Source organism: Siphateles boraxobius, unplaced genomic scaffold (assembly GCF_051911475.1).
Source record: "Siphateles boraxobius isolate OS27281-9 unplaced genomic scaffold, OSU_SipBor_1 51, whole genome shotgun sequence".
Classification (NCBI taxonomy): domain Eukaryota; kingdom Metazoa; phylum Chordata; class Actinopteri; order Cypriniformes; family Leuciscidae; genus Siphateles; species Siphateles boraxobius.
The window spans coordinates 1,697,120-1,714,705 of NW_027509153.1; positions in this window are offsets into that span (position 1 = coordinate 1,697,120).

Consider the following 17,586-nt stretch of genomic DNA (forward strand, 5'->3'; position numbering starts at 1 on the left):
CCGTCCATGGCTATCCGTCACCAACCTACCATTAATTGGCAGTCCGGCAACATAATCAGTTGGGGATGTCATTGCTCGCTTAAGAAAAGCGCACACTCTGCTCCCCCAGCCACGGAACCTAAGAAAGTGCTCACTGTGAGTTCCACCTCCATCGAGAGTCCCACGGAGAATCTGTCCACAAATATTCCCTCTTGTTATTCCTCGTTCTCTGACATATTTAACCCTGTTACTGCCTCCAACTTGCCACCCCATAGACCATGGGATTGCGCCATTGATCTGGTCCCCGATGCATCGATTCCTAAGGGAAAAATCTACTCACTCTCCATTCCTGAGCAAGAATCTATGCGGAAATACATCGAGGAAGCGTTACAACAGGGTTACATTCGTCCCTCTACATCCCCTGCGGCCGCTAGTTTCTTTTTTGTTGCCAAAAAGGATGGAGGGTTAAGACCTTGTATCGATTACAGAGCCCTGAACCAAATCACTGTCAAATTCAGTTACCCACTACCTCTCATCCCAGCAGCCCTCGAACAGCTCAGAGAAGCCAAGATCTTCACCAAATTGGATCTGAGGAGTGCATACAATCTGGTAAGAATCAGAGAAGGGGATGAGTGGAAAACTGCTTTCATCACGCCTGCAGGGCACTATGAATACCTGGTCATGCCGTATGGGTTGGTAAACGCTCCCTCCGTTTTCCAGAGTTTCATGGACGAGGTACTCCGAGACTACCTGGGGCAATTTGTGTTGGTGTATATTGATGATATTCTGATTTATTCCAAGAACCCTGTTGAACACCAACATCATGTGGCCCTGGTACTCCAGAGACTCAGAGAGTTTACCTTGTTTCTAAAGGCAGAGAAGTGTACGTTTCACCAGACTAACGTCGAATTCCTGGGATACCAACTCAGTGAAAGAGGTGTAGAAATGGATAAGCGAAAGACCGAAGCCATCATGTCCTGGCCCACTCCACAGTCGGTGAAAGAGCTCCAGAGGTTCCTCGGTTTTGCAAATTTTTACCGACGGTTCATACACCGATACAATTTCTTGACAGCTCCTCTGACCTCCCTGTTAAAGGGAAAACCGAAGGTGTTACTTTGGACCCCAGAAGCAGAGCGTGGTTTTAACTCCCTCAATGCCGCTTTCACCACTGCACCCTTGCTCCACCATCCAGATCCAGAGAAGGTATTTGTGGTGGAGGTAGATGCCTCCACTACCGGGGTGGGAGGAATTCTGTACCAGTACTCGGGTTCACCCTCCAAGACCATACCTTGCGCGTTCTTTTCCAAGAAATTATCTACGGCAGAGATCAACTACGACATTGGAAACCGGGAGCTTTTGGCTGTGAATCTTGCCTTGGAGGAATGGAGGCATTGGTTAGAGGGGGCGAAACATCCATTCCTAGTACTAACGGATCATAAGAATCTTCAGTACTTGAGAGATGCGAAAAGACTGAATCCACGTCAGGCCCGATGGGCATTGTTTTTCACCCGGTTCCATTTCAAGATTTCATATCGCCCAGGCTCCAAAAATACTAGAGCGGATGCCCTCTCACGCATCCATGCCCCAGAGATCCCGAGGGAGGAACCTGAGGCCATCCTGCCTGAGAAGTTGTTTGTCAACCCCATCCAGTGGGAGATCAACGAGCAATTATTGGAGCTGTCCCGACAACAACCTCGAGTTCCAGGATGTCCCCCCGAGAAGATTTACGTCCCAGAGGACTTCCGAAACTCTCTCATTGCTTCAGCTCACTCCTCCGTAGGCACAGGTCATCCTGGCATAAGCAAAACGTCCACAACTTTCCAACTCAAGTACTGGTGGCCCAATATGCAGCAAGACATCACCACGTTTATACAGGGTTGTATCCCATGTGCCATGTCCAAAGTCCCCAGGAATCTCCCTGTGGGTAAATTAGTACCGCTCCCAGTCCCACATAGGCCCTGGTCCCACATTGGGGTAGATTTCGTTACGGATCTACCAGCATCCGACGGAAACACCTGTATCCTTGTCGCCATCGATCGGTTCTCCAAAGCATGCAGACTAATCCCTCTGAAGGGACTCCCTACGGCCTTTGTCACTGCTAAACTTCTGATGGAGCATGTGTTTCGGAACTACGGCATCCCAGAGGACATCGTGTCTGACAGGGGACCCCAATTTATCTCCCGAGTTTGGCGAGCTTTTTTCACTCTCATGAACGTGACCGTAAGCCTGTCATCAGGGTACCATCCACAAACAAATGGCCGAACCGAACGGAAAATCCAAGATGTAGGACGTTTCCTGCGTACCTTCTGCCACTCCAACCAAAACATCTGGAGTCGTTATCTCATCTGGGCAGAGTACGCACAAAAATCCCTCAGACAGTCATCCACGCAACTAACTCCTTTCCAGTGTGTGTTGGGTTACCAACCTCCATTGTTTCCATGGTCCGGCGAACCCTCAGAAGTACCAGCAGTAAACAAGTGGTTTCAAGAAAGCGAAGGAGTGTGGAATCAAGCCCATCATCACCTTCAGCAAGCAGTGAATCGCCAACGGCATTTTGCAGATGCTCACCGCCGTCAGACTCCTGAATATCAACCCGGACAGTAAGTCTGGCTCTCCACTAAAGACATCCGTCTACGTCAACCTTGCCGCAAACTCAACCCCAGATACATCGGAGCTTTCCCCATTGTAAGACAAGTAAACCCAGTCACCTACCAACTCCGCCTACCTCCAGAACATCGAATCCATCCCACGTTTCACGTCTCCCTCCTGAAACCTCACCACCCACCTGTACCCAACTCAGCCACGGAACCAATCCCTGAGGATAACCCCCCGATACCGCCTATTGAACCAGAACCCATCTATTTGATAAAGGAAATATTGGACTCCCGACGTCGAGGTGTTCGGATTGAATATCTGATAGATTGGGAGGGGTATGGACCTGAAGAAAGATGTTGGGTACCCCGGAACGACGTCCTTGATCCCAATCTGCTCCGAGAATTTCACGCTCAATATCCTGACAAACCTGCACCACGGCCCAGAGGTAGACCACCACAACGTCGGGGTCCAAGGTCCGCTGGCGCGGACTCTGGAGGGGGGGGGGTAATGTCAGGAACCAATCAGACACCACATCCTTCACAACACAACGATCACTCTCACCAGAATTCTAATCACCTGCACCTGTTCACAATCAATAGCCTCTGAATAAAAACACTCACCACAGCTTCATTCACCGTCAAGCCTCCAACAGGAACAGACCATTTCCCGCTGTCTACCAAAGTCTATCTCCTCGTCATCGCCGACCAAGTAACGTATACTCACCTGTGTATTACTGACCTCTGCATTCCTGTTCCACTGTCTTCAGACATCCTACCCGAGTCCTGGTTTCCTGCATTTCCTGTCTGGATCCCTGTTCCCTAGAATCCTGTATTTTCCTGAGTCCCTGTGTTCACGCCGAGTTGTCTCATCCACGACGACACCTGAAAGAGAAAAGACAAGTATGAATGATCTGTGACCGCTTGACATCCAATTAACCTGAAGAGGACCTGCTCACCTGTTATCTGCCCCGCACGTAGAGACCCTCACCGCATCTGCACCTGAACTCTGAGATTACTCACCTATGCACTTGTGTCACGTTCAATAAAGCTGTGTTTGGATTCACTTACCTCTGTCTCCTTGCCTGTATCCTGACAATGTTCAGTTCACTTAGTACTTTTCTTTTACTAAAAGTAGAAACAATGTGAAGTTGACCGTTTAGTCACTGGTTTGATTTACTTAAAGTTGCACAAACAAAGAACATCTGACTGTACATGTGAGTGGAGCATTTCACAGTCTGTCGTTTAGGTCAGTTAGGCTTGGGGTAGGTTTGAATTTTAATTATTCCAATTCCGCTCATTCGAATCTAATTAACGGTAATTTAGGTAAAACAAAAGTTTGGATCTCGTGCTATAAGCTAACATGATTAGCGCATCTCACCTCGTCATAATTTACATATAGTTGACATCTGACAATCCTAACAACAAATAAAATATCAAAATGAAAAATATAATTCATGGTTACTCACATAGAGCACAGCTGGAGTTTTTTCTTATATCGTTCAACAACTGCCGAACAACCGTCCTTCTTCATTTGGTGTAATGGCGGGTTGCGAACCAACATCAATAGGTGCATGTCGCCACCTACTGTCATGAAGTGTGAAGAGAACTGGTTCTCACGTATTCCCTATATCCGATTTTGTAATCCACTAATCCTAATAAACTCACTATTGCATTTATTTGTTTCCTGCATTTTAACCATTTAGTAAATACAATTACTGGATTTATAGTATATTTATAGTTATCTTACATGATTAATACAATGAAACCATCATATTTTAAATAAATTATATTGACCAGCTGAATCTAACATTTAATTTCAACAAACGTAAAAGTCAAATGAAAAAAATTATGTGCAATTAATTGTATAAAACTGAAATAGGCTACTTTTCATTTTGCAGCAGAAAGACCAGAGAAAATGTGTGCAGCAGCATGATGAAGATGATGAAACACTCCTACTTTTGGAAAACAAATAAGACTTTTTGATTTTTTTGTTGTTGAAATTTTCATATTTTCTTCCTTAAAGTAAGATCAAATTAATTAAAATTAATGTATATGCCAAATTTTCACTTCTCAATAACTTGTTAACATTTAATATATATATATGTTAAAAATTATGTTAATTATTTATTATCTTGAGGTGGAGAATGTCATTAACTAACTGCTGATTATTAAATGATATAAATGTTTTCTAGTTGATTGATTCTCGAGGCACACATGTGTGTGACACATTGATGCATGCGGTGCATACACACAATAGTACAGGTAACACTGAATAAATGCTGATTAAATGTATGCAGTGTTTTTTGTTGTTGTTTTTACGTGGTATTTTGGTCGTTGTTACGACTAAAACGGTCCTTTGATGTTACCTCCTCAGAACATACCAGTTAGGCAATTGAGACGTAGGGCCTACTCATCACGTTCTTGCTGACGTACCACAATAACGTTGCCACGACGAATACAGGAATCACAAAGTTACGTGCTGGAACGTTATTTGGCACGTCGTTACGACGAATATGGGCCGGTCCTGTTACGTCTTCACAACGTAACTGTGTTAGCTGGGATATATGATAGCTAGCTAGTAAGTTAGGGTAGTTAGGTAATAAATGTTTTATATCCTTAAGTTTGTGATTAGTTTATTTATTTAATAAACCAACCAATCAATAAATCAATCTACATTCTGAATCTTGCAGGGCTTATAATTTCTGTGGGATGTTATCAATCCTACAGGACAGTATCTGGACAAACCTACAGGACTCAGCAACAGGCACGTCTTAGACATGGGCATTCGGGGCTTCAGTCCCGGATGTTTTTTTTATAGCCCCGGATCTCAAAAAAATTAATTTATTGATAATTATTTATTTTTTTTAAATAAATTTGTATTTATTTAAAAAAACGAACGGGTCTTTTAATCTATCCTTCGGAATCATGTATTAAAGACGATTAAAATGTGTTCAAGCAGATCAAAGTTACTGTGGTTACAATAATATGCTTGCATTTAGAGTGCGCACCAGAGGAGAGAGAGAGAGAGAGAGAGAGAGAGAGAGAGAGAGAGAGAGAGAGAGAACCTGAAAGAGCCATTGGTTAAAGGGTAACTAAACACTAAAACAACTTTTTAAAGTTAATGATCTGTAAGAATGGAGCTTCATAAATGCTGTTCATTGATTCCAGTAAATTTTTTGACTTTTTGGTTTAAAGTGTTTTAATTCTACAATATATGGTGTAGAAACGTCTGAGTGCTGCCCTCTTCAGGTTGAACGGTGGCTACTGCAGTTGAATTTTTCTATTGGATGTTTGCGGTGGTTCGTGACGCAGCGGTTGTTGGTTGCGGGATGCGCATAAGCGCTGTGTGCCGCACTGTATTGGAGTATTTCATAATCATATAATACTTTTGCGCAATGAAAGATTATTAATAGCCTTTTTTGTTCTGTTCTGTCCTATCTATCATATGTTGCTGCCTCATTAAACAGCTGTGCAATACATTTAAATAATGTCTTAATTTTATAGTAGACTATATATAATAATTGATCTTTCTGATTTTTATCTTGTTTTCATGTATTTTACAACAATACAAAGAGCAATGTGTAACGTTTTACCAGATTTAGTGCTACACTTATTGTCTCTTTGTTCCCCACTAAATAATGTTTTTCACTAAATGTTCATATTTTATACAATTATTGTTTTTTCTAGACTAAATTTTACTGAGTTAAAACTGCGCTGGTATCCGATCGGTATCGGTCGATACTCAAAATTGTTGGTATCGGATTGGATCGGTTCAGAAAAAATGGTATCGGGACATCCCTAATAATTTCTGGTAGGCTATATCTAAGTTACCCAGGAGCTTTGTTCACATAGGCTTAGCTTGATGAATCGAGTCGTTGAACACAGCAGGAGAGAACGCAACGTTAGCCAGCTAGCTAAAGCTCCAGTGGAAAATTATTAGCTAACGCTACGGAGGCCATAATATTTTTGACTCATGGCTGAAGTTAAGTTTCTCCAGCTCTCCCCAGGTTGGCAAAAATGCATCTCAAAATGCATCAGATTGATGGTTTAAAATATGGAATATTTTAATTTTTCTTACGGGGGAGCGTGCCCCCGAACCCCCCTAGAGGGGTAATATCCTTCTCACCTTTTTCACCCCTGGCCCGCTTTCATGCCTGCTATAGTTCCTTTTCCAGACTTATACAAGCAGACTGTTGGAGTGATGTGTGTGTGTGTGTGTGTGTGTGCGTGTGTGTGTGTGTGTGTGTGTGTGTGTGTGTGTGTGTGTGTGTGTGTGTGTGTGTGTGTGTGTGTGTGTGTGTATAAATAGATATAGATAAATATAGATAGATAAATATCTATATACACAGTATATATATATATATATATATAGTTTTATATTCATTTTTTAAAATATTATTTAATATTCATGTATTATTTATTTGTGTTTCTGTGAATAGCTGTTACAGTTCTACAAATAAAGCATTCTATCTTTTTACATATCATTTAAAATGCTACAAAAATGCACCTGAATGCAGGAAATGAAGTGTTTAATGCCCAACGTTCCCTGGGGGAGGTCCCCCAGACCCTCCATTGATGATATTATTGCTTATAATTATGTGCCTCTGAGTAGAAGTAGTAGTTACCAAAAGCGGGGGTGGGTGGTGCGGACTGGGCTAAGCCCCCAATGTATCAAGACCCTAGCAACGCCCCTGCTCAGCAATATCCTGTTCTGTAGGATTTTCATTCTGTCTTGCAGGATTCCTGCATTAACCCCGCACAGTGAGTGCAGGATTTGAAAGGGTTTTATTCTAAATATCCCATTATGACATCGGCACGAATGCTATTGAGTCTCGCGCGATCGTACTTTTTGGTCGTACAAAGTACATTGTGAATGTTTTTCTCTTCAGTCGCTGAAACTCTGACTGAAGTCCTGCAGAAGCGAATGAGAGTAAACGCGTTTACTCCAGACGCGCGCGAAGCAGGTAGGAGTTTCACTGTGAGACAGGGACGTGCACAGGAATTATGAGGGGCAGTTGCTCTGACCTGAAAAAAGGGCTTCCCCTACATTCAGTTGTGCTTCTTGCACGTATTCAGTTCTGATGGTAGGCTACGGGCAACTACGCATGATTTGTAGTATGATTGCGTAAAGGGAACAGGAATTCCGGTAGGCAACAGAATCGACTGCTAAACCCAGGGCCGATCCTGAACTCCCCCTGGGGCCCTAAGCAAAAGGGGCCCTCTACCTGACCTGTGACGCCGTGAGCTATGTAAACCATTTGCCATTGCCACACAATCACACCTGACACTTCAGTGCTCCCAATACAATCCTCCCTCCTTTAAACAAAACAGTCAAAGAATAAGTACAACAATATAGAACAGAATGAGGTTCAAACAAACAATATTTATTGAATAGAGTATTTTCTATAGAATGTTAACATAACAAGTGAATATTAACGTAAACATAAATAAGAAGAAAATAATAAATTATAACCCTGAGCTTTGGCTTTTGGGATTAACTTTGGTTCTCTCTACAGCCTGGGTATTTTCTGCATCAGTATGATTTTTATTTATTTATTATTATGCATGTTGAAGCAATTCTTGATTTATGGTTATTATTTACTGAGGGATGTGCATCCATATTGACTAGTATATCCAGCTAATCAACATTTTAAATTCAATATAGCCTATAAATCAATAGTCAATCAATGTCAAATTGCAATACATTGCTTTCTATCTTGCATAATTAGTGCAGTTGTTTAGAGTTTTTAACTACACTGAGACTAGATAATCAGTTTCTTGTTTTATAAATGTGACTTTGATTGGGAGTGCCATCATTCACGTGCATGTATTGTACAGTATGTCTGGTCTCCACATATTTCTGCTTGAAAAAGGCGAGTTTCATTTCATGCACGCGCATATGAACGCACGATAACACACGTGACGCGGTTATGTTTTCCGAGCTGCAGTAAACAAACACCGTTGCACTTTGTCGTTTCTCAAAAACAAACGTAATACATTTTTTTATTTTACTCTCACTTTTGTCAGGCACAAAGTGATGCAAGAGATGCACTGCCTGCCCAGCTAGGTTAGCAAGACCGAAAAACATCAAACTTTGCTGACATCAAACTTAGAGAGGAGAGATCAGAAGTTTACCTGATTGTTGTTCCCGCAATTCACTCTCATGGGTTTTTTCTTCTTCCTCTTTTCGTGACCAGAAGGATAGTTTCGCTTCATTTTGTCATGGATGTTGTACACATTAACTGACACGCTATGACACGAGATGGATGCGGGGCCTTAAGTAATTTGTGGGGTCTTACGCACCGGTCTCGTGCAGCGCTGCAGCCACGTAAACAGTTTGCCCTTCCCTTACTGACTTTCAAGTTCGGTGCACGAATGGAAGTGAATGAGGCTTTGCGATTTAAAAAAATAAAAATAAAAAATGTCTAGGCCCGGTTGCCCGGGCAACCTGAGCAACCCCCCTGTGCACGTCCCTGCTGTGAGATACTTAATGTTACAGTCATTCTACCGATGTAAACAAACAAAGCAGTTGCAAACGATATGAAATTTGCATGAAGGAAATAGCGCGCTGTATTCAGTTTTATCTTTTTGCAGTAATGAGAGTGAGTTAACTAACGTTATGACAGTAATGAGGGGAGTTCACCCAAATATTAACCCGTGTGTGTCCGTCTGTCTGTCGCTGTGTGTGTGTGTGTGTGTGTGTTTGTTTGTTTGTCTGTCTCTCTCTCTCTCTCTCTCTCGGTGTGTGTTTCTCTCTCTCTCTCTCACTCTCTCTCTCTCGCTCTCTCTCTCTCTCTCTCTGTGTGTTTGTCTCGCTCTCTCTCTCTCTCTCTCTCTCTCTCTCTCTGTATGTGTGTGTGTGTGTGTGTGTATATACCTTCTAAGCAGAAGTTATGAGGATAAAAAAAAGAGTCAGGAAATTACATGGTTAATTTGTACATCATTGTAATGTTTAATCATTGTTTAATAAACACATATGGCACCTTTTTCCAAGTCTTCATTTGTCACTCTTTATTTTTTTTTTTTTAAATATCGAAATAATGATCGTACTGTGGTCTTTACACCAAGGTATTATCGTATCGTGAGATTTTGTCGTTACATTCCTATTATTTACAAGTCATAACTTTTGCCAATATTTGGAATAGAATTTAAAAAATGTATACTACAAATATTTTTCTATTAATTTAGTGTGCCTTTACATTGCTTCAATGCGTAACTATTTTAGCGTCATATTTCTATCCCGTGCTGCGTGAATCCAGGTCACTTCTGAAACTTTACAGCATGCAATTGGCGTCGGTTCTCTTAGCAGCATGAAAAATAATAGTGTTATTCAATGGATTATATAGGCTGAAGCCTCGAATGCGAGTCAAGACTGCTCCCTTTACAATCACTAATGCTGTCGCTCTGTCATTTCATCACGATCTCACAAAGTGCAATGAAGCCGCCAACAATGCACAATAAATCTCTAAGGCTACGTCTACATTAATCCGGATACATTTGAAAACGGCGTTTTCGTATAAAAAACACTGTCCATCCACATTAACGTTTTCCAAAAGCTTCTCCTCCACACTAGTGTTAGTGATGGGTCGGTCATGAGTGATTTTTTTCACTGTAAACGAATCTTTAATACGACTCAGGAGCACTGAGTTGTCTCAGAGAGTGATTCGTTCATTTTGTTTTGTTGACCACCCATTTGCAACATCCTATAGGTTCTGTACAGGAAATGGAATTCTCACAAAAGCTCAATGAGATGATACAAATGGAAAAATAAATGATAAAGTCATCGCGCAATTCCTCTGGCAGGATAATGCTATTTAGCAAAATATATCAGCATTCACTGAGTTCACCAGGTTGCACTCAGTCACTATATGTTTGGTCTTTGCAGAACTGTGATATGAAAGTAACATTTTAGCAACAGTGTGAAAGTGAATGGCACATAAGATGCACAATACCGGTATAAACATGAATATATACCGGTACAATATGTGTCACATGACTAAACATGCGTCATCGTTTTCAAATACCTCCGTTTTGACAGTCCACACTACAATGCCAAAATGGCGTTTTCAAATTTATCCACTTTGGAGAGCGTTTTTCAAAAAGCTTAGTTTTCATTTATAAAAACACCGTCTCAGTGTGGACTGAAGGACAAAATGGAGGAAAAAAAAGTGTTTTCAAACGAAAACGTATTAGTATGGACAAGGTCTTATGCACGATTACACAAGTTTTCAGCCCTGATTTTAGCCCTGATTTTCACTCGCTAATATTTTATTAACAAAGTTCGGGAGAGGCACGTTCAGATAATTAACCTAATTGTCATGGGAGGAGCTCATCCAGTCAACTCAATTAGCTAACATCAGGAGGTATACAGCAGATTTTACAGCTGTTCTATGACAGCTTTCCAGCATTTGGCCCCCGCCCAATTGCAACATGTCTGAAATCGAACTCTAGCCGTCTGATGACGAATCCTTTCTCTCCCCTGATCCTCTGCCGCAATCTGGCGCCACTAGGATCATCCCTCCTCCTCCAGTCACAGCCGCCGAACCCCCGGTTTCATCGCGTGGACGTCGTTCCGTCCGAACCAAGTTAAGCATTGAACGTTAGCATTTTGTTTTTTTAATTGTTATTTGGATACCGCCATGAAATATGAAACGCTATTTTCTGGACTGAAGACTGAGAGTGATTTTTGCAGATGTGTGTGTTCAATTTGGCTAACCAGTGTGTGAAATATAGTGTGACAGTGTAGATTTCAGTAGCTAGCTATAACGCAAGAACAAGCTGTGACTTATTTATTTGCTCTGTGATTTAAGGGCTGTTTAAATACATATTTTCTCTTGGAAATAAAGGACTTTTTGTTTTTATCAATTAGCTCATCTTCACAGTTCACATATTTTTAGATGTTTAAATAAGCAGAGGCAGAGTAAATTGCATTCAAATGCCACAAATGTTTGAGATGCAATATGTGTTAATTGTGTTATTATAAGTGAGTGGTAAGAGTAGTTCTCTTACGAGAGTATCTCTCGTACTGCGTAATATCTTACGCTATGTGGAAAACCTCTTTTCCACGAGATATTGAAGCCAAAAATTATCCTTAATTTTGAATTAATGTAAAACGCTGTGCAGCAGCATGCAGACGTAGGCAAGACGGCTTGCGCGCCTATTGGCTGCCCTGCGGCAACAGCAGCAACCTATCGATCCGGAGTGAGAAGCCACGCCGTCTGAGAAAAAGCACACAGCGGGACGAGCCTTGAGTCTGAAGTCGCTGGCATCGCCGCCTTTAGCCGCCGTACCTGCTACGCTTTCCGGCATTATATCCTTTTCTGCAAGTGTGTGTGTTCGCTGCTGCGACACACATTTTTTCACTGTCTCTCTCCCTCTCCTAAAAGAGCTGCGTCTTTTTCAAGATGCATAGATCCTGCGGCTCGTGCCGAGCCACACTCAGTGAAGAGGATCGCCATGTCATCTGCGTTTCCTGCCTGGGTGAGGATCATGCGGCTCTCGCTCTCGTCCACGGCGGATGCCCTCACTGTGAGCTACTGCCGATGGTGACTCTGAGGACTTGCCTGGCATCATTCTCAGAGCCTGCACTTCAGCCAGCTGTAACGCCGAGCCATAAAAGCGCCGTGCCAGCGCGGCCCCGAGCATCAAAACCGCTGCGCGGCTAGCTTTCTTTACGTTACAAGAAAGCTATCCCGCCCCCCGTGGACATGCGTCACCGGCGAAATGAGGAAAGAGTGTGTTTTGGTCACAATCCAGTGGCCATTCTCCATTTCTCAAACATTTCTCAGCTCCTCTTAGTTCGAGCGGCTGAAAAAGTTCAATATTGCAGCAATGAGCCTGTTGTATAACACGCACGCCTGCAAACAAATGCCAACACATACAAACTGTGATGACGCTCTCTTATCTGCTCGAGCTATTTTAAGTTTTTGTCGTTTCCCCCTGTGGCTCAGAGGCAAAACCCAAAGCCTTTGCACGGGAGACCCGTGTTCGATCCCAGGTCTCGCAGCAGATAAAATTTAGTCTCGCCGCGGCCAGACTTGCACCGAAAAGGGAGCAGTCACCCAAACCGAACACAGCCCAGTGTTCATTTCTACACACAAACACAGCCGGTAAAACGAAACCAACCCACATACAGTCAGCTAAGACCCACGGTGTTTAAGTCTCGCCACGGCCAGACTCCACCGAAACTTCTCGCTCGTTCAGTTCCAAACAATGTGACTGTTCCAGTGTATTTCGCGGTAAACAAGCCGGCACCACAGCCCACTTGCCTGCACACAAATGCCATTTTTACGGCGACCCAGATAATTCCCAAAAGAGTGTATTTTCTGGTATTCCGGTCACGGCCGATGGTGTTATGAGTGTTGTAAGAATGCCCACGTCTCAGTGCCCATTCCCACACACAGACACAGCCCGCCACAGTTCAGGGCTAGCACAAATAAAATCGACTCATGTCGATTGTGCAAAAATGTAGTGAATGTGCCCACGACACAGTGCCAACAAACACTACACGATGCGTGTCCCTCGTTTTCTGTAAAAACGAAACACACACGACGCACATTCGGTCAGCACAAGCCGACGGTGTTGTCAGTGCAGTGAATGTGCCCGCCGTCCCGCGCCCACATTCCTTCACAGACACGCTCAACCCCACAGGGTTTGTCCCGCTCGCTCTCTCTCCACAACCTGTCACAGAGAATTCGAGCGCGACCAGGCTGCCCGCCGTGATCGGCGCGCCTCCCGCCTCACACACTATAAACACAGTGTTTATGTCTCAGCACACCGAAGCTCTGCAGCTGCCGCTATGCCGCGGCCAGAGCCCGGATTTCATTCTACCCCTAGCTATTCACGCAGATGCGTGGGCAAAGCTTCCCGGGGTATCAGAATGGGTGTAGAACACTATAAAAAGAGGCTATCCGCTACAGTTTGCTCGACGTCCCTGCCGTTACACGGCGCGAGTCGAAACCACGGTAAACAACGAAGTATCTCATCTACTTCGAGCCGAAATAGCAAAACTGCTGAGCAAAGGGGCCATAGAACCTTTATCTCAGGCTCAGAGCGAAGGGGGGCTTATACAGCAGATATTTTCTGGTACCGAAAAAAGACGGGGGTCTCAGACCCATTCTAGATCTGCGACAGCTGAACAGAGTGCTTATGAAGCGCCAGTTCAGAATGCTGACAACCAGGAAAATCCTCGCGCAAGTGCGCCAGGGAGACTGGTTTATGTCAATAGATCTGAAAAATGCCTATTTCCAAATACAAATAGCGTCACGTCACAGGCGATTCTTGAGATTCGCCTTCGAGGGCCAGGCATATCAATACACAGTCCTACCGTTCGGCATATCCCTAGCACCCCGTACATTTATGAAGTGCATGGATGCGGCCCTCGCACCCCTGAGACTTCAGGGCATGCGAGTTTTGAACTACTTGGATGATTGGCTGATTCTAGTTTGATCACATTCAGAGCTCATAGAACACAGAACCACATTACTCGAGCATCTCGAGAATCTGGGTCTCACAGTCAATTTGGTGAAGAGTTCGCTGTTTCCTAGCCAGAAAATCTATTTTCTGGGAACAGTGCGGGACTCGCTGTCTATGACAGCACATCTGTCGCCAGAGTGAGAACTGGACATTCAGCGCACCGCGAAATCCATTCGCCGTGGCTCTATAGTCCTGCTCAAAAGGTTTCAGAAAATGCTGGGCCTCATGGCCTTGGCATCTTCAGTACTCCAGATGGGCCTGCTACGCATACGCCCACTGCTGTTATGGCTGAAAGTGCGAGTTCCACCCCGGGCATGGACCTCTGGTCTGTTTCACCTCAGGGTGGACATGAAATGCGTTTCGGCTCTGGAACCTTGGAAAATAGCCGACTGGTATCAGTCAGGCGTGTGTCTGGGGACTCCCTCGAGTGTGACGGTGGTGTCCACGGACGCCTCCACCTCGGGATGGGAAGCTCGAGGGCAGACCGTTCTTCGGCCAGTGGTCAGAACGGGAAAAGCTCCTACGCATAAACTGTCTAGAAATGCTGGCAGTCGACAACGCGCTATGGCGTTTTTGTCCCCAGATAAAAGGCCGCCATGTCTTAGTCCGGTCGGACAACATGTCAGTGGTGGCATACAAAAATCACCAGGGTGGCGTCAGGTGCCGAAACCTTTACAGGCTGACGGAACGCCTCCTGGTCTGGGCTCAGCACAACCTGCTTTCACTGAAAGCAGCGCATGTGCCTGGTCGCCTGAATCTGGGACCATCTGTCCAGAAACAATGTCCCAGCAGGGGAATGGTCGCTGCACCTGCAGACGATCCAACTGCTGAGGGAGACATTCGGAAGAGCGCAGGTGGACCTGTTCGCGTCTCAAGAAAGCGCTCACCGTCTGAACATTTTCTGCAAGAGCAGGGATGCGCTGGCCCATGTGTGGCCCCGCTGCCCCCTCTATGCTTTTCCCCCGTCTCGCTCCAGCCTCAAGTGCTGGAACGAATCAGGGAAAACGGATGCCCAGTGCTACTCGTGGCTCCGCTCTGGACAAACCAGAATTGGTTCCCAGTCCTAATGCGGCGGACCAGCACTGCCCGATACCGGTGAGGAGAGACCTCCTCTCTCAGGCAAAGGGCTCGATTTGGCATCCTCGTCCGTAATTATGGTCCCTACATGCATGGGCCATCAACGGGTACCCGCTAACCTCCCAGGGGGAGTGTTAAATACAATCACGCAGGCTAGAGCCCCGTCTACTAGACGGCTCTATTCCTCAAAGTGGTCAGAGTTCTCTGCCTGGTGTCAAGCTCAGGGCTTTTCACCCGCAGAATGTGGAGTTACGGAAGTGCTCTCCTTCCTTCAGGAGCTGCTGGATAAGGGCAGAACCCCATCCACGCTCAAAGTATACGTGGCGGCCATAGCGGCGTTTGCAAAACCGACGTCTGGCCAGTCACTGGGGAAAAACGACCTGGTCGTGCGATTCCTCAGGGGAGCTCGGAGGCTGAATCCTCCCAGACCCCCCTTAGTCCCTGTGAGGGACCTTTCTACGGTTTTGGAAGCCATGAAAGGTGCCCCATTCGAGCCAATCCATTTGTCAGACATGAAACATCCTTCTCTCAAAACGGTATTCCTTATGGCTCTCGCTTCAGTGAAGCGCGTAGGGGACTTGCAAGCGCTTTCGGTAAGCGCGTCATGCATGGAGTTTGAGCCTAATGGCTCAAAAGTCATACTCAAAACAATGCACGGGTACGTGCCCACATCCCTCAACACACCGTTCAGGGCCCAGGTTATTTCCCTGTGCGCCCTCCCGGTTCGTGATGAGGAGAAGGATGCGAGTCTCCTCTGCCCTGTCAGGGCACTGAGAGCTTATGTGTCCCGCTCGTCGGTCTTCAGACAGACTGAGCAGCTCTTCGTTTTGTTTGGCGGACGCTCCAAGGGACTGGCCGCATCAAAACAGAGCCTATCCAGATGGATAGTCGACGCCATAGCACTGGCTTACACTTCTAAGGGCCTGCAGTGTCCTTTGGGTGTCTGAGCGCACTCCATGATAGGCGTGGCCTCATCGTGGGCGTGGTATAGTGGGGTTACCGAAATCTGTACGGCCACGGGCTGGGCCTCGCCGTCTACATTTATAAGGTTTTACAACCTAGAGGTTCCCGCCTTACAAGCCAAGCTTCTGTCGGTATAGAATTCAGTGCTATCTGCCCCGCTGTGCCGGCCCAGATGCTGAGTTTCGCTTGTGCATCGCTCACTGAGCGATAAAACAGCTCCATGGGTGTTGAATAACCCGTACTATTACCCAGTTCAGGCTGAACACGTTCACCCTGTATGCGTGAAACACTGTTAACATAACTAGCTCCTGTAGGATGCTATTTCATGGGGAATGATGCTTGCAGCCTCTCTTCTCAGACTCTCTGTGAGTCTATGGTGATTATGCACTATATGAGCCCCGGGCTACTGCCCTTGGGACTTTGGTGTCGGATCCCAGTACGCACTGCGTTTTGCATTGTGTTCCCCATAGCGTAAGATATTACGCAGTACGTGGGATACTCTCGTAAGAGAACGTACTTGGTTACTAACGTAACCTCGGTTCTCTCTAGAGAGGGAACGAGTACTGCGTATCTTGCCGTGCATACACAGCTCTGGTTCGCTTCGGCGATGAAAACCAGTTGTACCAGCCTAATCGAGCTATGTTTATAGGGCGTGACCACGCCCTTTCTGGCGGGACGTGATGAAATGGGCGTGAAATGCCCCCATTGGATATGTGTCACGCAGAGCCTCTCTCGATAGGCTGCTGCTGTTGCCGCAGGGCAGCCAATAGGCGCGAAAGCCGTCTTGCCTATATCTGCATGCTGCTGCACAGCGTTTTAAATTAATTCAAAATTAAGGATAATTTTTGGCTTCAATATCTCGTGGAAAAGAGGTTTTCCCCATAGCGTAAGATATTACGCAGTACTCGTTCCCTCTCTAGAGAGAACCGAGGTTACGTTAGTAACCGAGTACGTTATAAAAATAGTTTAGTTATGTAAAAATAAACCTTTGTAGATCCTATATTTAGGCACATTGCTGACACCTTTCTTTTTGACATTTTAATGGAGTCAAAGCTGTTATTTAAGGGGTTCCAGAGCCCCACGAACACCTGTATTTTGCACACTGATTCTAACCCAATTTGACAATGATCCTGCTTTATGTTTGTAGTTATAGCTATTACTTCAAAGTGAATTGACTAACTGATTGATTGAGTGATTGAATTACATTTCCCCCAGGGTTAGGGTTAAGAGAATAGTTATGAAGAGAAGCAGAGATATTCAGAGCTTCTTCAAAAAAGAAAAGAGTCAGAGGCAGCCACAGCTTCTACAGCAGCAGTGAAACGGCTCAGTATAGGTACAGCAGTATTGATGAAGAGCAGTCAGCTCCTCCTACACAGGTTGGTAGGCTAAGTCATGCTTGGATAGTTTGAATTTACCATGTAGGCTCACATTCAAGTTGTTTGTCACTCCAGTTATACAATTACAACTGTCTGAAACATCACTACACAAGAACAATAGT